Source organism: Nansenia antarctica (genome assembly GCF_963989245.1).
Source record: "Nansenia antarctica genome assembly, chromosome: 13".
NCBI classification, from domain to species: domain Eukaryota; kingdom Metazoa; phylum Chordata; class Actinopteri; order Argentiniformes; family Microstomatidae; genus Nansenia; species Nansenia antarctica.
Genome location: NC_137683.1, coordinates 23,568,129 through 23,592,055, shown reverse-complemented (window position 1 = coordinate 23,592,055; position 23,927 = coordinate 23,568,129). Strand labels below are relative to the sequence as shown.

The 23,927-nt window shown below is 45.9% G+C and overlaps 1 protein-coding gene across 1 annotated transcript in view; it reads left to right on the top strand.

Annotated features, from left to right (window-relative positions):
• The first annotated feature begins 5,094 nt into the window (after window positions 1-5,094).
• The window catches only part of fars2 (phenylalanyl-tRNA synthetase 2, mitochondrial), a 95,106-nt gene continuing 76,273 nt past the window's right edge, over window positions 5,095-23,927 (top strand). Inside the window, exon 1 of the mRNA XM_080544381.1 lies at window positions 5,095-5,223. The gene's annotated coding sequence lies outside the window, so the exon portion shown is untranslated. The remainder of the gene's footprint in view (window positions 5,224-23,927) is intronic.

Here is a 23,927-nt window from a genome sequence, read left to right as displayed (position 1 = left end):
TGCTGTGTTCAGGGCCTGAATGGCCCTGGGGTAGAAGCTGAGCTTCAGTCTATTTGTCCTTGCGGACATGGTCCTGAACCGCCTGCCCGAGGGCAGCCGAACAAAGTGTTCGTTCCCAGGGTGGGATGGGTCTCTGGAGATCTTGGAGGCCTTCCTGAGGCAGCGTGTGTTGTACAGCTCTTCCAGAGAGGGGAGGGGGGCGCCGGTGATCTTCTGGGCCGATCTCACGACTCTCTGTAGCGCTTTCCTCTCTGCGGCTGTGCAGCTGGAGAACCACACGCAGATGCAGTAGGTGAGGATGCTCTCTCCACTGTGCAGCGGTAGAAGGTCACAAGCAGCTCCTGTCTGAGGTGGTATTTCCTGAGGACTCTCAGGAAGTAGAGCCGCTGTTGTGCCTTCTAGATGATGGCTGCTGTGTTGGTTAGGGATGCTCCGATCTGGATTTTTGGGGCCGATACCGATCACCGATTTGTTTCCTCAAGATCAACCGATACCGATACCGATACCGATTTTTAAAAAAATACATAACTGACTGGATAGCCTAAATATTTTTTGCTTTTTAGACAAAAGTTTTGATCCATTAGGCATCAAGCAAACGCAGACCCATTTTTATGGCATAGTAAAGGTCTGGCCTATCACCCAGTTAGGGCCTGAAGCCCAAGTCAGTCGATATGGCTGTATAAAAGACATCATAAACGTGGCCTTCATGGTTTACATACTGTTACGTCCTCCTATGTTTTCTGTTCAGTTATCTGTCTTCCCCAGGGGAAAAAAAAAAAAAAAAAATCGGTTTTTGCGATCGGCCATTTTTGCCGATCACCGATCGAGTCATTTGGAGTGAAATCGGCCGATTTAAATCGGTGGCCGATAAATCGGAGCATCCCTAGTGTTGGTCTTCCAGGACAGGTCATCCTGTATGTGCACCCCCAGGAATCGGAGAGTTGAGACTCTCTCCACGCTCCCTCCATCGACGAGCAGGGGCTGGACCTCAGATTTTTTCCTCCTATGTAGTTTAACTGCAGTTAAACTATATTCAAATCAGTGTTTCCAGTAGTTCACCACCTTTTCTTAGTCTTTTTCTTGCGCCATGTAGTATAGGCTACAGAAACATTTAAATGGAACTGTTATCCCAGTCCTTAAACTTCAATATGTTCAACTTAAATGTCACTACTATTTCTTACTATACTGCCTACGGTCTTCCCACTTTGCTCCACTTCACCATGTCTCTCTCCACAGTGGGATCAGAGCATTTTAGTCGCACACTTTCTGTCTCGTCGACTGGTCATTGCGTTTGACAAAGTAGCCTATTATTTCTCCCAAGGGTAGCTTTAGTGTGGTTCAACTTCTTTCTTTGTTAGTAATCTAGTTAAATAAATGTTCTGAATAGCTTCCCCCAACATTCAGTATTGCAAAACTATTATTCATAGCTAAACACAAACAAAACAAAGCTATAACCCTGCATTGCCCACTATAACAAATAACACTTAGGGATGCAATTTACCACATTTTATAAATCATTTGCAGTAGTTAAAATGTCACTTTAAAACGTATGCTAAACAAAAATCCTTGATAGCAAAGTTTAACAAGTTATAAAACTCAAGGTCACAAGGACTACTTCTAACAATTCCAGCTGAAAATATAAAAACACAAACATTTACTTGAAGAACTTTCTGTAATGACCCTAAAATCGAACCACGTTTCCCGAAAACTGTTACATTTCTCCTCCAAATTAAGATTCAAATAGTCTGCAGAAAGAGTGGGGTGTTCATATGATACCCTGAAAATACCCAGAAAATGTCTCTTTTGGTTGTTAAGCTACAGTAAGTGAAGTGCATTCAGCCTACATCCGGTAACAGAATTAGATTAGATTAGATTAGATTCAACTTTATTGTCATTGCAGAGTACAAGTACCAGACAACGAAATGCAGTTTAGCATCTAACCAGAAGTGCAAATAGTGACATAGTGCAAAACATGATAGTGATAAATGATAGCCTAAGTACAGTATGGCAAGTACGGTAGTTAGAGGTAGCCTGTACAGATGTACAGAATGAGGGTAACAGAATGACTAAATGGGTCTCCTACAGAAATGCTTCATTTCTAGATTTGAATGTCATTGTGTACAGTATGATGTAGCTAACATATAGGGAAATAAAGGCTATTTAAGCTATTTAAGGAAATAAACTCTCATTAAGGTAAGGGCTCTGCTTGGCCTATGGCTGCTGTAGTTGTTGCTTCTGTTTGATCTTCAATGTTACCGGTAGTTCTTAAGTAGGGACCACGCACCCTGTGTTGTCACTACCTGTCTGATTACTATTAGAATACTATTATATTAGAATAATAGTCATCAGACAGTTTTGATATTTCTTGATTTTTTTTTACAGTGTTACAATGCTGAAATAGTCTCACTAGGATTCATTGGGGGAAAAAAACGTATGTTGTTGATACTAGTATGCTTCGCAATGGAGTCAAGCATATTATATTATTACACAAGGGGAAATATTCAATTCCTGTCGTAAGGACTCTCGGAGGGGCTATTCATCCAAGTGTAGAGACACGTTGGTGTTTATTTGCATTTAGATTAAAGCACTGTATTGTAAAGAAGGGGATAAGCTTGCCTTGCTGTTACTACAGTGGAATCCCCCATCTACAGTAGGCCTTACTCAAAGATGACTCAACATCATGGTCATATGGATTTGCTATGATAAAGAGTTTGTGAATATTGTTTTGGCCTAATTGTTTGTTTGTGGCCACTTTGTTTGTTCCTAACATTTTCTTGATAACTGATGCTGAACTTGCACAATTTTTCCATCTCTTCTAAATCAGCAAATAGACATTCCGCTTCAAATGAAACTCGCTAGCTATAAATAACCTAGTTCTCATAACCTACAAATATTCCTGGATTCATCATTTATCCTGTGACATTTCATAGCGGAACATTTTCTGTGCAAGGGAGGCACACAGGCAGCGACAAATCAACTCATCAACGTCAGTCATGTGGAAAACTGAATCAAAACAGCCTAGATAGCATCCCTCAACTCTGCTCAGAGAAGGTATGCCTCGTGTATGAGCTGAAGATCGATTTTTGCCTAGGAGATTTGTGTGTGATGAGGTGTCATATTGGGGCGAGGTCTGGGGGTGGCCTGGTAAAGGCTGTGCTCTTTAGCAAACTGCAGAGAAGGTCAGACTCGCGTCCTGTTTACTGATATCCTGCCTTTGAGTGGAAAGGTCAGCAGCAGCGGTTTGTGTTTGTGTGTGTGTGTGTGTGTGTGTCTGTGTGTGTGTGTGTGTGTCAATTGATTCAACGTTCACACTGTAGGCCCAATTAAGGTTGGAGCTGAGAGCCCAAGTTAAGATGTCAGATGCTGAAAAAGGCAGGTTAAACAGACTCTGACTTATAATGCTGCCGTGCATCATAATCGATAGGGAGGGATTTCACTCATATGTTATTTTTAGCGCTGAGACAAATGGTGCCCGGTACTCATTCTCGCACACCGTGTTTTCATTAGCAATGATGAACGCCATGTTTTGAAAACAAAGAACACACACGCACACATGCACACACACACACACACACACACACACACACACACACACACACACACACACACACACACACACACACACACACACACACACACTCACTGCTATGATAGATAGATAGCCAATGGATAGATGATTCACCCACTTAGACAAATGTATAATATAGCAATATTATTGTAAGTCGCTTTGGATAAAGGCGTCTGCTAAATGCCAGAAAATGTAAATGTAAACACACACACACACACACACACACTAGTTAATTTCACAGATGATTCCTTTTGGTCACCTTCCACATAGGCTTTGAGGACCTTTGATCCTGCTGAAGAGGGGAGTCTGAGAGAGACTCTCCGTCCTCTGTTAGTTGACTCTCCAACAGAGCCGACAGAGCAGAGCGCTGCCGTCAACGATTGCACTCAACGCATTCAGCTGGCTGCCTGCTGCGTCTCCACACACGCTGCACTCCCACTCATCCTTCTCCCTCTCCACTGCTTGCACGCTCTCTCCCTCTCTTTCCCGCCCTCCCTCTCTCCTTCCTTCTCTCCCTCCCTCCTCCTCCCTCCCTCTCCCTCCCTCCCTATATATCTTACTCCTTCTTCCACCGCTTGCTCTCTGACTGAGTGGCTGAGGCGTGGGCAGCCTCAAGCTGAGCGGGGGTGATGATCGCTCAAGCCTCCCCGGCCCCCCCCGGCGTGGCTGACAGTGTGGAAGAGGAAGGGTGGCGTAAACGCTGCTGCGGTACCTGGCACTTCTGAGGAGCAATCAGTCAGTCAGGCAGGAGTCTGGAGTCTGAGTCTCCTCTATTGATTTCCTATGTGGTCGTCGTTACCTGGCGACAATGTGTGTCTCATGCCTAGTGAGGGGTTCAGGCGATGCGAGGGGGTGCCCCACGCCTCGGTGATGAGATGGTGTGGGTGGATGTAGGATTCTAGTTTCTCCAGCAGTAGCTATAATTAGGTGGTGGTTAATTATCCCACTTCTCTCTACAAGGTGCTGTCTCTGAAAATATCTACTGTAGACAAAGGAAGACAGGTTGATAATATACATATAAAAAAGTAATTCTCCCAGCAAGTAGGCTGTATGCATAATGTAGTCTATTGTCTCTTGTTTCTACTTATCAGAGTAGGTCAACTGTTTTACCACTGTATGTCAAATCAGCCCCAAAACTCTCGGCTCACTAATGATCCAAACTTTTGGTGTCGTCACCCACATCTCCACTTTAGTACAGTCAGAAATGAAGTTGTAATTATGTCCATTTTTGGAGTTCTGTGTTGAACGATGTCAGATTTTTATTTTTACATTTTTTATTATTTCCTCTGCTTTTTTGTGTTGTTCCAATGCAAATAAAAGAAATAAACCTGTGAATACCAAAGCATTTGTTTCCTGGGAGAAATGGTGCATTATCTGACGGAAGTGCAGCAGGGGTGCCAATATTTTGCTCCATGGACTGTAGGCTACATGCCAGTCCTGTTCCTCTCTGTTGGGGTGAATTACGTGTCCTCTCCACCAGGCCTTTGATCTGATCGATTTTGTCTGATGTGCAGGAGGCCGGAAGAATCCCGACCCAGGGTGCAGCCTGCCACCGGATCTGGAACGGGAAGACTAACCCCTCCTCCTCCTTCCTCCTCTCCCCCTCCACTGTACAAGAGCTCAGAAGTCTTCCACCTCGTTCACTCCAGAAACAGGTAACGCTGTCGCACTGTTTTGCTGTGTTGGACATTGTATTGATTTCCTTGGTGTTGTTGTTTCTTGTGGTCTGTTTTTCTACCTGATGCCCCCTATCAGACCACTGCAGGTGGGAGTCACCTCCTGTCAGAAATGAGATGTGTGTGACTCTGTGACTCCGTGTCATCGTGTGGTGGTGTTATATAGGCTACATTTTCTGCAGTGCTTTTTAGCGTGGTACAGAAGACTGTAATTTGATATGGGATTTGTGTTCACATATGGTGTTGAGTGTTTTTTTTATTCATTAATAAATCATAATCACAAAACAGTCCCAATTGCACCTAATAAGAAGAAATGCCAAACTCCATAACACTGTCACTTAATTAGCCTAATAATTAATTGAGTAATTACAGTATTACGGTATACACTATGCACTTTATTAGGAACACTGCTAATACTGGGTAAGGCTTACTTTTGCTCGCAAAACAGCCTCAATTCTTCATGATGGCAATTCCTGCAGATTTTTCAAGTGCACTTCCAAGTTGTGAGTTTTCTGTTCTAGCACGTCCCAAACGTGTTCTATTGGATTCAGGTCCAGTGACTGGGAAGGCCACTGAAGAACACTGAACTCTTGTCATGTTCATGAAACCATTTTGAGACGACTTTTGCTTTGGGACATGTTGCATTATCTTGCTGGAAAGAAGACATTAAAAAATGTACATTGTGGCCATGTAGGGATGCACATGGTCAGCAACAATACTCAAATAGGCTGTGGCATTCAAGTGATGATTGATTGGTATTAAACCAACTCAAAATGTGCCAAGAAAACATCCCCCACATCATTACACCCCCTGAATGAATGAGAAGTTGTACAGGTGTTCCTAGTAAAGTGTTCAGTGAGAATTCTAAACTGTGACCAAATATACAGTATACATAGGTGTTTAAATATAACTATTTGTGTAAACTAAACTATTTGTGTTGAGGAGGTATGATGTTTGGACAATGGAATTACTTACTCACAGCGTTAGTATCACCCCAGTTGTAGTAGAGTAATGAATGTTAGGTGTATGCTGTATTTGGAACAGTCTATTTTAAAGAGAGAGAGAGAGAGAGAGAGAGAGAGAGAGAGAGAGAGAGAGAGAGAGAGAGAGAGAGAGAGAGAGAGAAAGATAGATAGAGAGAGAAATGTGGTTATTAGTTCACCCCAGTCTCTCACCACAAATTAAACAAGTCCATCTCTGCTGCTTCTGCTTGGCCTCTGGCTGTGCAACAGTCGGATTGGCTGTGTGAGCGAGTGGCAACCACCCAGACTGAAGAGGGAGCAGGAGAAGAGATTCCAAGTGAAATGTTTATTACCGTACATTTGCGTCGGGCCATTCGAGCTCGATTCCATGCCCGCCTCTCTTCGTCTTTAAGACCCTCTCCTCCACAGATCATCACCAGAGAGATCTTGTCAGAGGGAATAGTGAGAGACCTGAGTCTCCGTCTCTCCCTGTGGTGTATTGAAATACGTAATGACGTACATGTGATTGGTTATAAACCACTAAGAGTTATACCTCTGTTTATTAAAAGTGTCATGTTAAACCAATAAGAGTAATTGTTTTTGATGCTCTCTGTGGTGATTGGTTGAGACAGTTTGGGAACCGTGCTGTTCAAGTAAAAGGCGGTTAGTGGTAATTAAAGATCTGAAGTGGTCATATCTGTATATCGTAGCTGAGAAGAAATGAATCAAATGGACTATTGAAGTTAAAGCAAAGCTAACTTGGAGTTATGGATTATTAACACTAGAACAGCCGTGAGGCCTGTGAGTAAAGAAAAATGTTTGCACTCGATCCAATTTCAGGACCCTCCTTTCATGGCTTTTCCTAGATATGTGCGTTCTACCACCCAGTATCCTTACATTTTCAAAATCACATCAGGATAAGCTAGTATAAAGCTAATTTGACGTTTTTCTGTGTAGGAAGCAGGCCAATTTACAAGCGGCCAACTAGTGGTCGTTGTGTGTAAATAGCAGCTTGAGCATTGTAAAGAGGCTCTTTTAGTAGGTAAAAAAGGCACGGCTGTTCTAGTGTTAAGAACCAGGAGGATTCAACCCTCCCCAGTACACCAGAGAGAGGAAACCATGGCCGCTATACAGCAGTGAGACATTCACACTCACAGGCGGCTGATGAGAAGGAGAAAACAAGAAATGAAAACATACCAGAGAGAGGGGAAAAACAAAACAAACAAGACAAGGTTTCTTTTGAACAAATGCAATCCGTCCATATCAGGATTGATCCCATCTGCCTGCCGTACCATCTGGTGAGGTCTGCAGAGAAACACAGCAAACCAACTAAAGCAACAGCTGAGACCGGACTTACCACTTCATTGCCTTCTGCCAACGAAAACACAAAACAAATCAGTGCTTACGTATGAACCCCGCCCTCCCCCCCTGTTTTTGTTACAGTGAATCGAGACGTCAGACGCTCATGTTCATCTGTATTTTTCTCTTAATAGCTATCAATAGTTAAGCCATTAGCATGTCTATAGCTAGCCTATAGCTTAGCAATTAGGTGTGAGTGTATTGGAATTTGGAATAGGGTATTGGTAGTAAGAAGGAAAGGGATTCAAAGTTTGTCATTGCAGAGTACACCGAAATGTAATTATGCTGTATAAGGGGCATTAGGCAAGGGTTCAGAGCCATAGAAGGCGACCCTGGAGCAATTAGACGTTCAGTGCCTTGCTCAGTGACACTTCGACACGTGGCCAGCCGGGGTATTCGAACCGCTGCGAACTGCCGACTTTACGATCATTAGACGCCGGCTCTACCGGCTGAGCCACAGCCGACCCCTAGAAGGCAGCCCCGTGCATTATGACTGTACATGGCCATCACCTCATGCCGTTCCCCCCAAACGCCCTTAGCTGAAGCAGCATGTTTGAGCCCTACTCCTGGCCTGGGTCGTATCGCCTCCTCCATCAAAGGGATTCTAGGCCTTGGCTATAACGCAATTAGACTACCTACAGTACATTGTGTGTTGTGTGTTTTGTGTGTGTATTGTGTAATGTGTGTGTGTGTGCGTGTGTTATAGAATGTTATAGAGGCTTCAGGCGGTGCGTAGTGCCATTCCCAAGAGTGTAATTGTGTTGTCGGGAACCTTAATCACTTGTTTCCTTTTGTGCGGGTTGGCAAGACGTAAGTAAATACATTAGCTGGCAATCCCTGGCTAATGGCCTGGTGTGGGGGTGTAGCATTTGTTTGGCTGTCACTGAGACAAATTAGCCAACGTGATAATTGTTGGAAATGGTTGGCCACTGGCCAGAGATGCACACCACTGTGTACTACAGTGTTAATGGTGTGGAGGTTCAAATAACCAACTGAAGGAACACAAGTAAGTTTGTGGCTCAGTTGGTAGAGCGTGGCGCCAACGAATGCTTAGGTTGTGGGTTCGATTCCCGCTATAACCAGATATATACTGAAAGAAATGTGTGCACTCACTGGATGAAAGCATCAGCTGAATGGCATATATTATATGATTATATTATTATTATTATTATATTACGCCTCATTTTCATGATACTAAAGCTAATTGTTATCTCACGCATGGTATACATCAGTTACAGTGGGGGAAATAAGTATTGAACACATCAACATTTTGTCCAGTAAATGTATTTCCAATGAGCCTATTCAAGTGAAATTTGCACCAGACTTTGTTATTAACTCCAGACAGAAAATATAAAGATTAAAGTATGTAAATAAAGTTGTGTGTGTGTAATAAAGTGGAATGAAACAGGAAAAAAGTATTGAACACACTAACTGAAATTAATTCAATACTTAGCGGAGAAGCCTTTGTTTGTAATGACAGCTTCAAGGCGCTTAAATATGGACTTAAATGTTTAGATATTTTTGTCTGGATTGTTGTGAGTTAATACCAAAGTCTGGTGCAACTTTCACTTGAATAGGCTCATTGGAAATACATTTACTGGACAAAATGTGTGTGTTCAAAACGTATTTCCCCCACTGTAAATGCTATAGGGCTGTGACATCTTCCTGACCATGTGATTTGACCAGGAAAGTGTGGTCTGGTCTAGAGCTTGTTGAGCTCTGCAGAGCCTTGCGGTCGAGGACGGTGCAGCTGCCGCTGCGACCGGACAGGCTAGTCTCAGTGGTGCCGGTTCGTGAGGATCATGCCGAATCTCCGTCGCCTGAGGAAGAACGGGCTTTGACGCACCATCTTGACCTCACATCCTCAGGGATGGGGACGCAGAGGAACTTGAAGCTGCTGCTGTGCTGACTCTCTCCACTGCAGGCAGCTCCACTGTTGGGGGGCGGTGTGCAAATTGGAGTGGGTCCAAATGTGGCAGGGTGTGTGTGTGTGTGTGTGGAGCTGATGTGGGTCTTAACCAGCCTCTCAAAGCGCTTCATGATGACAGAGAGTGCAACAGGGGGATATGGCCTGTTGATGTATCTAATGATGTGTGTGTGTGTGTGTGTGTGTGTGTGTGTGTGTGTGTGTGTGTGTGTGTGTGTGTGTGTGTGTGTGTGACTGCTATTATAACAGAGACTGCAGTGTTTTCTCACGCAGCTCTCAGAAGTATTCATGTATAGATTTTAGGATGATTATTGAGGTACAGTAGAGAACAGGCTGAGGTACAGTAGAGAACAGGCTGAGGTACAGTAGAGAACAGGCTGAGGTACAGTAGAGAACAGACTGAGGTACAGTAGAGAACAGGCTGAGGTACAGTAGAGAACAGGCTGAGGTACAGTAGAGAACAGGCTGAGGTACAGTAGAGAACAGACTGAGGTACAGTAGAGAACAGGCTGAGGTACAGTAGAGAACAGGCTGAGGTACAGTAGAGAACAGACTGAGGTACAGTAGAGAACAGGCTGAGGTACAGTAGAGAACAGGCTGAGGTACAGTAGAGAACAGACTGAGGTACAGTAGAGAACAGGCTGAGGTACAGTAGAGAACAGGCTGAGGTACAGTAGAGAACAGGATGAGGTACAGTAGAGAACAGGCTGAGGTACAGTAGAGAACAGGCTGAGGTACAGTAGAGAACAGGCTGAGGTACAGTAGAGAACAGACTGAGGTACAGTAGAGAGCAGACTGAGGTACAGTAGAGAACAGGCTGAGGTACAGTAGAGAACAGACTGAGGTACAGTAGAGAACAGGCTGAGGTACAGTAGAGAACAGGCTGAGGTACAGTAGAGAACAGGCTGAGGTACAGTACAGGCAGAGAACATTGTTATTGTAACAGATTGTAACAGATTGTAACAGATTGTTATTTCAGTAGCTAGCCACAAGTGGGGTTTTTGGCTGTTTTATTCAGATTTCGACCTATATATTTTTGATTGTATTTGTTTTTTCAGGTTCTGCCTGTGTGAAGAGTAGCTGAGTTAACATTTGGTGTGTGTGTGTGTGTGCGTGTGCGTGTGCGTGTGCGTGTGTGTGGGTGTGTGTGTGTGTGTGTGCGTGTGCGTGTGTGTGTTTACTTGAAGTAACACGCGTAGACTCTCTGGTCCTTCGGCTGTTCAAGAGGGTCCGTCTGAGAAAGCGAGTGCAGAACCAACAATCTACAAATCATCTTACGTTCCGAAAGATGTGTCGTTATCTGATACTTTCTATATAGATCAGCAAGTCTGCGCCGAAACTCTCTCCGGCTGATCTCTCTCTTATATGAAGCGTCTCAAGTGTGTGGTCGTAGGGTCCCTGTAGGTGTCCTCCATCTGCTCAGTAAAGCTCTTCCTGAACCTGCTGGGTCCCCAGAACCAGGATACAAAGCCCATGGGCCCAGCTGCCCTATGATATAACATGGGCACACACCATAAACCTCCCTCTTTCATTCATTACACACACACACACACACACACACACACACAGAGAGACTCACATACACACTCACACACACATACTCACACACACGCACGCACGCACGCACACACACACACACACACACACACACACACACACACACACACACACAAACACAGCCTCACAGAGACTCTCACAGGATTTGATAAGGCTGGTCCAATGTATTATTTATTCAGAATCTCATCTAGGCTTACATCCTGGCTTCGATACATAATTTAGCCATCAGTTTCATCACCGGTGACCTTCTTAATGGGATGTGAATTAACTAGGGGTTCAAGGCTGTCTATCATCATTGCTGCTCAATCTCTCATAACATCTTTAGCTCCTCATAGCATTAGTATCTTAAGAACAAGCCTTATTAAGCCAGTCATCGAATGGCTTTAGTCGTTTGGAAAGTCATCCATTCATTGCCCACCTGCTGTAATTTGGCAAATGACAGTGAACAGCAGCCCGGGTCTATTATCACCTGGCTCTCGACTTAAAATGCTCTGCTATTTTATCTGCAGCAGCTGCACATTTAGGCTAAACCTGACTGATGGGAATGGACACTTAGCTTAACTTTTTAAAGGTTACTTTTTTTTCTTCCAAGTGGGGCAGTCCCACTGTTAGATTTGTCATTTTTATTGGATAGAGATAGTGGAGATAGAAAGGAAAGTAAGGAGGAGACGGTATGTCAGCAGGGCATGGGCCGGATTCGAACCCAATGCCCACATGGCCATGTGTGCTCTGTAGACCGTGGTGCTGGACCACTGGACCACGCGGTGGTCGAGGCATTCATGACAATTTGCCTCCATACCAGTTTCACACACTAACTGAGAGAGATGAGGGTTAGGCCTACCTCCAGTTCTTGTTAAAAGTTTCTGCTTGTTCTCTGCAGAAATATACCACATTTAGGAACAAAATCTAATAAGGATTATAGGTCTTCTATAAAGCGTTTGTCAGCATTTGGAGAGAGCAGGCTCCGTCTTGCCGGCATGTCATTTCAGCTTGAGAAGTTTTACCGTGACTCCAGATCAGAGTCTTACCGGGGGATGAGACGCAGCGTCTGAAGGGGACTGTCTGTAACAGACATAAATCCACAGGTCATGAAAAGTGGATTTTGAGTCAAAAGAAGAAATGAGCAGCTTTACTCCAACTTTGATTAAAAGAAGCGAATGCGATGTTAGAACATATCCCTACTACTGTGTGGGCTTCCTTTGTAGTGTTCTCTGGGGGTTTTTTACACAAAAATCATCAAGGACGACAGGTAGAGGAAGTTAGGAGATAATATATAGGCTAGTTGGTGGGGTAGCTAGGTCTAGCCTGTGGAGAACCTTACATTATGTATCTGTGTTAACACTTAATCAGCCATGAGGGGTTTGACCCCTGTGAGTAAAGAAAATGTGTATATCTTTGCACTCGATCCAATTTCAGGACCCTCCTTTCATGACTTTTCCTAGATATGTGCGTTCTACCACCCAGTATCCTTAATTTTTCAAAATCACGTCAGGATAAGCTAGTAGAAAGCTATTTTGCAGTTTTTCTGTGTAGGAAGCAGGCTAATTTACAAGCGGCCAACTAGTGGTCGTTGTGTGTAAATAGCAGCTTGAGCATTGTAAAGAGGCGGCTCTTTTAGTAGGTAAAAAAGGCACGGCTGTTCTAGTGCTAATGAGCAGCCTATCAACATCTGCATATGTGTCAATGACTTTCTCCATTGGTTTTTGTATGTATGTTATTTGTGCGTGCGTGTGTGTGTTTTGTCTGGGGGCTGGAGGGGATAATAATTCATGTCACAAACGCTAAAGCATGATAGTTGATAGATCGTCCTCGCAGACTAAACTAGTGAAGGCTCTCTCTCTACGCTATCTGCATGACAATAGGCCAGGATGAATGGACCGCTGTGAGGCTCTGCTGTGTGTGCTGGGCCTGGAGGATGGAGAGAGAGAGAGAGAGAGACAGAGAGAGATAGAGGGACAGAGAGACAGAGAGAGAGAGAGAGAGAGAGACAGAGGGACAAAGAGATAGAGAGAGAGACAGAGGGACAGAGACATAGAGACAGAGGGACAGAGAGACAGAGAGAGATACAGACAGAGAGAGACACAGAGAGAGAGACACAGAGGGACAGAGAGAGAGAGACAGAGAGACACAGAGGGACAGAGAGAGAGAGAGATACAAAGAGGGACAGACAGAGAGAGAGGGACAGAGAGAGAGAGAAATAGAGAGAGAGAGAGCACGAGAGCTTGTAGAGGATTGGGATCCAATGATGGATGTTTGTTCTACTTTTGCCAAAACCCAAAGCATGAGGGAGTGGTGTTCTTCAGTGGGCCGATGTTGATCACAACACCTGGCACCAGTCCAGCTACCAGGTCTCCTGATGGACAAGTCTGAAGCACAGGCCCTAACATGCTCATTCTAATACCAACCCATAATAGCCACATTACAATGGTGGTTATACGCTATTGATGTTGCACTTGCTTAGCGTCCAGTGATTGATCTTACAAGTAATGAGTTTAAGTGTGTGTGTGTGTGTGTGTGTGTGTGTGTGTGTGTGAGTGTGTGAGTGAGAGTAGTGTTTGTGTTTGTGTGTGTGTGTGTGTGTGTGTGTGTGTGTGTGTGTGTGTGTATGTATGTGTGTGTGTGTGTGTGTGTGTATGTATATGTCCGCGTTATGGAGTCCTCAGTTACTCAATAAGAGTAAACTGAATAAAAATCTCCCATTTAAAAGAAAATGCCCAGGTAAATGGACTGCACTTATATAGCGCCTTATTCCAAAGCTTTACAATGGCCTCTCATTTACACATTCACACACCAATGGCGGCAAGCTACCATGCAAGGCGCCGGCCCGCTCCTTGCGAGCAATTTGGGCTTCTCTGGGTCCTCGACAAGTGGCCAGCCGGGGATCGAACCGCCGAACCGCCAACCTTTGCGATCATTAGACGCCGGCTCTACTTCCTGAGCCACAGCCGCCCCAGGTGCTGTGTCTCAATCTTGCTTTTTATTCTTTTATTTAGAATCCTATGAATTCAGAGGACCCTCAGGACCAGCTCTATCTGACACTTTGATCTGGTCCGTGACCTGACACAGCTCAGTAGGCTCACAATCTGTGAATGCTCCCTGAGAGAGCAGCCTGGTGCCTGTCTGCCTGTCTGCCTGTCTGCCTGTCTGCCTGCCTGCCTGTCTGCCTGTCTGCCTGTCTGCCTGTCTGCCTGCCTGTCTGCCTGTCTGTCTGCCTGCCTGCCTGCCTGCCTGCCTGCCTGCCTGTCTGCCTGTCTGTCTGTCTGCCTGCCTGTCTGCCTGCCTGTCTGTCTGCCTGTCTGCCTGCCTGCCTGTCTGCCTGCCTGTCTGTCTGCCTGCCTGTCTGTCTGTCTGTCTGCCTGTCTGTCTGTCTGCCTGCCTGTCTGCCTGGCTGCCTGTCTGCCTGCCTGTCTGCCTGTCTGCCTGTCTGCCTGTCTGCCTGCCTGTCTGCCTGCCTGTCTGCCTGTCTGCCTGCCTGCCTGCCTGGCTGGGCCTCAGATGAGGTCTCCAATGGAGCGCTGCCTACCGCACGCATCGCCTTGAACCAGCCCTTTAAATTCACAAAAGTTGTGTTTGTCTCTGTCAATGCTGGGATGCAGGATCTCGTGGAGTGATTCTCGACTGTTCTCCTCCTTAGTAATGATGTCGAAGGGAAATCTATGCTTAATTCCAGATAGAGCCCCCTAGCCCCTGCCTACCGCTTTACCCACTCCTGTAGATCTGAGAAGAGAGAAGTTAACGTTGTTCTACCTTGTCCTTTGATAGGTTGGATGGGAATTTCCGCCGTATTGCTTCTACCTGCTGTATTATCAGATCAGTCAGATGAGTGCTAACACCATGAGTATGAGTGTGTCGGGGCTACGGGTCGATGTGGAATTCATGACGTCTTTTTCCATAACAGTACACAACGTGACCTTACAGTAATTTAGGCAAACATGGCTGCTGCCCAGAGACCCGGCAATCAATGTCCGGGCCACTTAGACAGACTCCACAGCTCTAGGAAGAAAGAGATACTGAAAAGTTGGGCCTCACTTTGTGTAAACTTGTGTAGTAAGCAGACTGGAAAAGGATAGGTGCATGGGCAGTTGAGAGAGTGTGGCTGACAGTTAGTGTTGTGTTATTGCATCAGACAGGACAGTCTGGAGATGGAGCCTATTGGCTGGGTCAGGACAAATAGAAAGTGTTTTGGCCCCCTAAGGGGCCCTGAGGGCCTGTGTGGGGGGGGGGGGGGGGCGGCTTTGATGGTGTGGGGTTGTGACATTCTGTGGGGAGAAACAAATTGAATATATGACGCCGCAAGTGATGGGTAGAAGAGTGCAGCCTCCGCATAATTTCTCAGACGGCCATAAAAATGTACCTTGTTTGTGCTGTCGACACAGAGCTCCCCGCTCAGGAGGACAAAAAAAATAAATAAAAAAAAAGCCCCTTTTTTATTGCATTTTTATCTATCGCAGGTTTAATCAAATACGGTGTGTCAAAAGTTGCTTCGTTTTTTTCCGCATTAAGGGCCTCACTGCAAAGGACAAGGGACATTCAGCCCACTGTAAGTGGTGCTGGTGGTGGTTTTAAAAGAAAGAATAGAAAAAGAGAAGAGGGGGGACCATTGGGACCATAGGCCTATATAGCCTACTGAAAAATCCTCACTGCAATGTAAGTCGCTTTGGATAAAGGTGTCGGCCAAATAGCATACTGTATATTATTATATATCGTCACCTTCTTAAAATAAGAAGTCACTTTTGAGGAAAATTATGTTTTTGCCGAAATGTCATACTATATTCTAGATTTGGCTCAGTTTATTCAGTTTTTTCACAAAACTTGAAAATATGACATAAGCCATTATTTTTAAGAAGGTGACTATGTTTATAAGACGAGAGACATTTTTAAAAAGCATGAATAGAAGATGACAGAAATGTTCACTTTCTGTGCCACTGCGGCGGAGGTGAAGGGAGCGTTCCAACGCTGTAAACAACAAGAGGCTGCTGATGTACAGGAAGCGGCTTTCCGGCTGTGACAGGGACGCCATCCGCCGCGGCGTGGGCGGGAACGGAGATACCCCTCCATGGCTGGTGGAAGGAAGGGTGATCCTGCATAGAGAGAGAGGGAGGGAGGGAGGGAGGGAGGGGGGGGTGGAGGGAGAGAGAGGATGGGAGAGGGAGAGAGAGGGATGGGAGAGGGAGAGAAAGGGGGGGTGGGAGAGAGAGGGATGGGAGAGGGAGGGAGGGGGGCGTGGTGGAGAGAGAGAGAGGATGGGAGAGGGAGAGAGAGGGATGGGAGAGGGAGAGAAAGGGGGGGTGGGAGAGAGAGGGATGGGAGAGGGAGGGGGGGGAGGTGGGAGAGAGAGAGAAATGGGAGAGAGAGAGAGAGAGGGATGGGAGAGAGCGAGCGAGAGAAATGGGAGAGAGAGAGAGGGATGGAAGAGGAGGAGGAGAGAGGGATCGGAGAGGGAGAGGAATGGGAGAGAGAGAGAGGGAAATGGGAGGAAGAGAGAGAGGGATGGGAAAGAGAGAGAGAGAGAGAAGGAGAGAGAGGAATGGGCACCTGTTACTGGCCATGTCTAAGGGTTGCCCTGGCCCGGGGCCCAGAATGTCCTCTCCACAGTCACCATGACGGCTCCTCATCTCCCAGTTTCCTGTAGCAGCAGCCAGCTCGTCCGCCCACCACTACCCCCGCATGTGTCCGTGTTGAGGGGGCGTCGACCACAGGGCAGCTCCTCTCCCCCGAGGCTGTTTAACCCCTCGACTGGGCCGACACACCATCAAGAGGTTTGGGGGCAGTGTTCCTCTTCTCCCAATTATTATTGTACTAGTAACAAAGTAACGAAAAACACTGTAAATAAAACATGTTTCTTAGACTAGTATGCAAAGGCCCCTTCAAACAACGTCCCGCATGACGAAGCGTTACGTACGTCTGCCTTGTGTGTCATAGTACAGCAGATAATGTTAACAGATGGACTGATCTCTTCTTGTTTAATCGTGGCAGTAAGCCTCGTGAGTTCAGTGCGATGTATTTGTAGCGATCCTGAGAATATCAAACGGTTTCCGTGATGTAATGTTCCTCTGGTTGTGACGGCTCGCCTTGCCTCGCTCGTGCGCTCCCCGTCCTTGCTTGTCAACACCGGCGGAGGCGTCGGCGGGGCGGTGAGTCTTGACGTATGTCGCTCTGGTGTGTGACACATCCGTGCTGCCAAGTCCTTAGCTCACTGACCCTGGGGTGGCACCTTCTGATCTTTGATTAATTCACAAGCACGCACGCACACACACATATGCACACACACCACGCAGGCACACGCACACACACACATATGCACACACACCACCCAGGCACACACACACACATATGCACACACACACACACACACACACACACACACACACACACACAGACACGCACAATATGCACACATGCACAACACAGGCACACACACACACACACACACACACGCAGGCACAACACAGGCACACATACACACACACACAATATGCACACATACACCACGCAGACACACACATACACAACCTGCAGTAGCTGATTTATAGCCACTTTCTCCTGAATAGCAGTTTCAGAGGGTGAAACCCAACCAACAAAAATGAGAAGTCAGGAAGTCCTTTTTGACCCAAGATATTGCTGGGATGGCGTTTGTACTTGTTTACCGCATCACATTTTAATGTAGCGTAGAAGTTATCTCAGTCATTTTTAGAGCATACTAGGCAATGTGATATTTGCCTAATGATACATTTTTGTGCTGTGTTTGTGGTCACCGTCTGTCATTACGCACGGCATTTATAAGAAATAGACCATCCGTTTTTCTCAATGTCACATTCACAAAATCCAGCAAAACAATCCAGCAAGTAATTACAATATTCACCAATTACACAGTCATATATGCTAATGCTACATGATAGCGCTGCTCTGAGGTGATCAGGGACCCTTATGGTCTCATTACACCATGGAGGTGTCAAACCTAAACTCCTAGTGTCCCTAGCCTTCGTTCCAACATCACCTCAGGTGTGACGGCCCTAGCTAACCATTAGGAACCACACACACCAGGGGCATTGGCATCAGAGGCATCGACATCTATACTGTATATCAGTGGCGGACTCAGGCTGTTTGAAGGGCAGGGGCGAAAAGGAAAAAAGGGCATCTACTGCACAACATGGGACCCCATCAGTGCACATGGTCAAGTTTAGACCATTGGAAGGGCAGCCAATAGGGCACATCCTCTAATTTAGCCACTCAAAAGGGCACTTTAGTGCGACGTTTTTCAACTGTGGGGACACATAATAATAATAATAATTCATTGGATTTATATAGCGCTTTTCCGAGGCTCAAAGACGCTGACAGTATAGGAGATACGGAAAACACAAAAACAACAAGTAACATTACAAGTAACAAAACAACAAGGAACACAGAGTCAGCGAACGGGGAGGGGGGGGGGGGGGGGTGTTAGGGACAGGGGAGGTGGTTAGGGGTAGGGGAGGCTGTATGCATATCAGGGGGGTGGCAGGGTTAGGGGAGATGGGTAGGGGTAGGGGAGGTTGTATGCGTGTCCAGGGGGGGGGGGGGGGGGGGGGGGCGGGGGTGGCCGGGATGGGGGGGTTTGGCCAAGTTTAGACCATTGGAGGGGCATTAATAGGGCACGTCCTCTCATTTTTCGCCACTCAAAAGGGCATTTTTGCCACTCAAATGGGCACTTAAGAGAGGTTTTTCAACCGTGGGGGCACCAGGAGGGGCGGTCACCCCCCTGCCCCCCCGCCAGTGCTGTATATACCGTATGGCACTGGTTAACATGGGTTGGCATTGGAGTGATGTTTACATTTATATTTTTGTCATTTATCAGAAGCCTTATTCCAATTTTGCAATCAATACATTTGACTAAGGAAGTGAATCGTCTATCCACTAGTCATAGAAGGAAAAGTACTCTATGCTCAGGCCAGGGGTCATTGGCAGTCGTCTTGCTAGAAGAAGGAAGAGTTTTTAAAAAAAATATATATATATTGACACTGGGGAAACAGTACAGGCGGGTAGTAGATGGGGAAACAGTATAGGGGGGGAAGTAGGTGTCTCTGGAGACACAGTGCAGGGGGGTAGTAGATAGTCTCAGGAGGGACGGTTAAGGTGTAGCCTGAAGAGATGGGTCTTCAGTCTCCGACGGAAGATGGGGAGTGATTCTGCAGAGTTGACTAGAAACAGATTGGATTTTGGATTTTCGCCAGCATTCAAGCCGTGGGATAATGGCGGAGAAAGTAGCGTATTCCCCAGGGATCTCTCACCTGACGTCATCTCATTCTACTGAATCATAGCAAGACCAACAAGAAAGCAACAACACAGAGTAATGTTTGCGTAGTGGTCTGTATTTGCATATACAGTAGTAAACACAAAACAACCAAAGAGACAGCATACAGGAATTGTGGGTCTGTAGTGAATTCACCTCAATACCCAGTCCCACTGCAGCCCGGTAGCCTCCGGTGTTTTATCCACTCATAATTCATTGTTATACAGTAGCTGTTTAATTCTGTCCAACCTGTAAATGTGGTTTGTAACGATTGGATTGGGTATAGTAAGAGGACCCATGTGCGTGCAGATATAGGGAGGCAGACGAGTAGGTAGAGGTACCAAACAAAATGTATATATAGTATACATAGGGAGGGAAATACATATTCAACATGTCAGCAATTTCGTAATTCAACATATTTCTATTGCAGCTAATCACATGAACTTTAGACCAGACATTGGTATTAACTCAATAAAACTACACACTAGCTAAATGAATAGTTTAATGACCACACGACCTAGGTCGCTGGAATTTGTTGTCGGTACAGCTCAAACAGCAGTGTCAAAAAACATACACACAGAAACTGTAACTCCAATTCATATTTTTTTCTTTCATGTGCAATAAAGGGGAATGACACAGGAAAGTATTGAACAGTAAGAACATGCACTAAACCAGCTTATGCCACTAATGAGTTCTCCTACCTGGGCTAATTAGCATCCGCTGGGTTAGTGCATGTTAATTTAAAATAATAAATGGTGTTGAATACTTCAACTTTCCCCCACTGTATATATAGTCACCTTGGAAAGTACCAAGGGTCACCCCTTCACCTTTTGTTGTCCACATTTTGTTGTGTTATAGACTCAATTGAAAATGGATTCAATGTTTTGCAAACTGTATTCACTTTGTCATTATGCGGTATTGTGTGTGTATTGATGGCAACCATTCTTTTAAAAAGTATTATTAATGATTAATTTCAGTCTATAACCACGACAAACCGTGGAAAAAGTCTAGGGCTAGTCTGAACACTTTCGAAAGCCACTGAATATAGATATTATAAATAATAAATTAGCCCTCTTAGTCTCCTGGTTTCCTGGCTCCATGTTGGCTCTTCCTGTTGTAGTTTTCCGGCAGGCCCGTTCTGCCACAGGTTGGTGCCAGGGCCACTGGGGTTGGGTGGGTTCAGCGAGGGCCTGTGGCGCTCTGGGATCTGAGAGGCCCGTGTGGCAGCCAAGCAGGCATGGGAACTGGCGTCTGGTGCGCTGGCCGTGCCAGGGACGACGGCAGCATGGTCAGCCCCAGAAATAGACCAGAGAGGAGATGAGAGAAGAGTTAATTTATGTTTTAGCTATTAGTAATACTCTAATACATTAATTCATTCGCTTCTGTTCTGCTGTATTTGCAGACCTTTTATAAGTGGTGAGTTCGAATAAAAAAGGATTGGCAGGGAAGTTTGTCTCTGTCTGGTTAATAACACAGCATTGACATGTTATGTGCAAATAATTGTTGAGTTTGAGTTGACTTGAGCAAGAATGGTGAGGATAATTAGGCTTTGAAGCAGAGTTTTACCCTGTCATCCAGTGGATTTGTTGTTTTCATTATTCGATAGTAGACACATTCACATAACGTCGCTTTTTAAAACAACCTCTGAGTCGAGATATCTCGCTTATGAACGCCCTCGTCGGTCCTGATGCTTCAAATTGCCCATTTGATTCAATTCCTGCAACTCCCAAGATTCCCCTCTCGATCTCTCCCACCCAAGGTCCTTCTGTTTAACAGTGCAAGAGCTAGCGCGTGCTGCTCTCTGGGCACCACTGGCATAGCAGAGCAGGGTCGGAGTTGACTACACATACACATGAAAATGGATTTGGGGTAAACTTCCCCTTTAATAACATTATAAACTAATACTAATATATTACGAGAAAGAAAAAGAAAAAGATCTGCTCCTTAACATTCTGTTTTATATAAGTTTTATACCCACATTTCAACCATCAGTATTCAAATCAGAGTTGACTTCGTTTTAAAAGCGGTATAGATGACACTCAGTATTCAAACACTTCAAACACTACGCAGAGCAGACAGTAATATATGCCATTTAGCTGACGCTTTTATCCAAAGCGACTTACATGTGAGCGCATACATTTTCATGCATCATGCCACAGAGGACCACAGTGTTCAGACAGTATTCAGACAGTATACAAACAGTCTTCAAACAGTCTTCCATTACGACAGTAAACAACATTCAAACATAACACAACTTCAAAGTGAGGCATTTCCTTCGTCTGAAAGAGTACACAATGGCCATTTGGCCCATCAAAGGAAGGGATTGGAAGAAAGTATGTGTGTGTGTGTGTGTAGGGGGGGGGGCCTACGTAGTTTGTCCGCCTTCATGTTTCTAACATAGGAGGACATCACTGGCCTCTTGTGTGCTAGTCATGGTGTGTTCCACCCCACTGGTGCTATGTGTTGGCTGCCTGGAGTGGTGCTTCAGTAGCTATGTTGCTGGCTCCGGCAGAGCTGTCTGGGGCTGAGAGCCGAGGGAGAGAGAGCCTGTGATATACGGCTCCTCCGGGTCCTCGGCAGGGCTGCGCTCATTGAGCAGACATCCACAGGAAAGGCCGGTGTAATTTTCACCATCAATTACCCACCGCGCTCTCCGGGGCCTACAGGCAGGCGGCGTGAGGGGTAGCCGCTTCCACACTCCTCCTCCTCTACTACGCCGTGCCGCCCGCGTCTCGCCGAGAAGGCAGGGGGGGTTTCAGCGAGAGCACGCAGCCGTCCGATAAATACCACATCTATCTCCCCTGTACTCTACCGTTCGCTATTTCTCTTTCTCCCTCTCTCTCTTTCTCATTCTCTCTGTCTTGCCTCCGTGAGTGATTTTTCCTTTCTGTTTTATTTTCTCTCGCTGTTTGTATCGCTCTGTGACTGTCTCTTCATTATTGTCTCTTTTTCTTTTTCCCCCCCTTTTTTTCCCCCAGCTGTCTCTCTTTCTTTCTTTTTTTATGTTGTTTTTTCTGAGTGGGGCAGTCCCACTCATATTTTTTATTTTATTGGACAGATATAGTGAAGACAGACAGGGAAGTAAAGAGAGAGGGCATGTCAGCAGGGCATGGACCGGATTCGAACCCATGCCGACATGGGCATATGTGTGCACTGTCGACCGCGGTGCTAGACCACTGGACAACCCCAGGCCACAGCTGTCTCTCTTTCTCTCTCCATCTCTCTTACTCCTTCTCCCACCAACTCTGTGTTGATGTATTAATGATCTCTTAAAAGAAAAAGGAAATAATAATAATTTAAATATTTCCTCCATATGAAAGCCCCCCCTCTCTCTCTCTCGCTCTCCTTTCTCTGTCTCCTTTTAATTGTACTCCATTTGTCCATCATCCATCTTTCACAGGCTCTCTCTCACTCCTCTCTCTCTCCTTTACCTGTGATGTCCTCATCTATCCTTTCATCTCTCCTTTTCTCTCTTCCCTCCATCTCTCCACTAGCACCTGATGCCCAGTGTGTAGGGTGATTTACAGAGTCAGTCTGTCTGCATCAGAGAAAGATGATGCCTCTGTGTGTGTGTGTGTGTGTGTGTGTGTGTGTGTGTGTGTGTGTGTGTGTGTGTGTGTGTGTGTGTGTGGGAGGGGGGCAGGAGTGTGGTATAGGTGTCGGAGGGGGAGGGAGTGTGGGTATATAGGTGTCGGAGGAGGGGGGAGTGTGGGTATATAGGTGTCGGAGGAGGGGGGAGTGTGGGTATATAGGTGTCGGAGGAGGGGGGAGTGTGGGTATATAGGTGTCGGAGGAGGGGGGAGTGTGGGTATATAGGTGTCGGAGGACTGGGGGGAGTGTGGGTATATAGGTGTCGGAGGAGGGGGGAGTGTGGGTATATAGGTGTCGGAGGAGGGGGGAGTGTGGGTATATAGGTGTCGGAGGAGGGGGGAGTGTGGGTATATAGGTGTCGGAGGAGGGGGGAGTGTGGGTATATAGGTGTCGGAGGAGGGGGGAGTGTGGGTATATAGGTGTCGGAGGAGGGGGGAGTGTGGGTATATAGGTGTCGGAGGAGGGGGGAGTGTGGGTATATAGGTGTCGGAGGAGGGGGGAGTGTGGGTATATAGGTGTCGGAGGAGGGGGGAGTGTGGGTATATAGGTGTCGGAGGAGGGGGGAGTGTGGGTATATAGGTGTCGGAGGAGGGGGGAGTGTGGGTATATAGGTGAACGTGGTTTCCTTGACACAGGTTAGCGTATGGTTAAAACTTATTTTCAAATGTTGCTTTGAAACTGTTACGTTGGTTATTCTGTTGATACTCTATTCTCATTTTGTGTTAATACAGCACAACATAATCGTGACCAGGTTCTTCCAATTAATGTCTAATGTTCACATGCATCGTTAAAGAGACGTAGACTCGAGTCATCAGCTTCAGGTGTCTGACCAAGCGTAAACTCCTCACGATTTATCTTAACTTGAGAGCATGGTCATAGCATTTTGGGTATTCTTAATGAATGTAGGATCAGATGATCGATTGAGTCACACAGGGATGAGCAAAGCATTATCAATCATCATTAATCATGAATCATCTTTGGGGGAGTCAGGTGTAACGTAATGTTGACTTGTTAGTTG